This window comes from Otolemur garnettii, unplaced genomic scaffold (assembly GCF_000181295.1).
Source record: "Otolemur garnettii isolate 467f Iridium unplaced genomic scaffold, OtoGar3 scaffold00040, whole genome shotgun sequence".
NCBI classification, from domain to species: domain Eukaryota; kingdom Metazoa; phylum Chordata; class Mammalia; order Primates; family Galagidae; genus Otolemur; species Otolemur garnettii.
This window is the reverse complement of record NW_003852435.1, coordinates 9,761,283-9,762,158: the sequence shown is the minus strand read 5'-3', so window position 1 is coordinate 9,762,158 and position 876 is coordinate 9,761,283.

The following is an 876-nucleotide window of genomic DNA, read 5'->3' as shown; positions in this document are numbered from 1 at the left end:
CATTTGTTAAATAGCAGAATTTAAATTCAAGCCTGTGACTGAATTCAGCTCTCGTTTTCCTTCCAATAAACAATAATTTTTAAATTGGATCACAATAAACATGAAGTTTCAGAATTATAACAATGGCTAACTCTTTTATTCAAGCAATAGATTTATTAACTAAATAGTTAAATAAATTCCAGTCACTGGATATATGAAAGGGAAAAGGGAAGGAGGGTCATTACATACATCACAGGAAAATGCTGTTTAAATAAGTAAATATGTGCGTGCTGATAAATATCAAATCTATTGACTGTTTAAAAAAATAAGACTTACAGGAGTTCTGATTTATATGAGGGTCATTAGAAAGCCAAATAAAAGAGCCAAAGGATTGGTTACCTATTGGGATTCAATGTTTCGGGTAACAAAAGGTGACTGAATTATTAGATCACAGACATTGTGGAAAAGAAATTCTTATGGTTACAAAATCTCTTGCCTTAAACATCATAGTCATATCTAAGCCACTAATGAGGTTGTATTAGTGTTTCAGAAAGGATGACTTTCTGCTGTCCTTGAGTGACAGCTGCTATAGAATCAACAGTGACATTGGACCCTCACGCTGTCACAGAATCAATGCACCTGCCAAACACGGAAACTGGATGTCATGATGCAGCTGTTTTCACGCATATTTGGAATGATTCTGCAGGTGTCCTACCTTTCTGTATTAATTCTCTCCATGTCAGGTTGGCAGAGAGAAAAGTTCACCTGCCCTTTTTCCGATTCCAAGGTATCTGGAAACTTGGATGCCTGACATTTTCCCTTTATAATACTACTTTAGTAGTACCACATACAATTTGATATGTACTGTGTCAATTATTATTCAAATCTAAGCATATT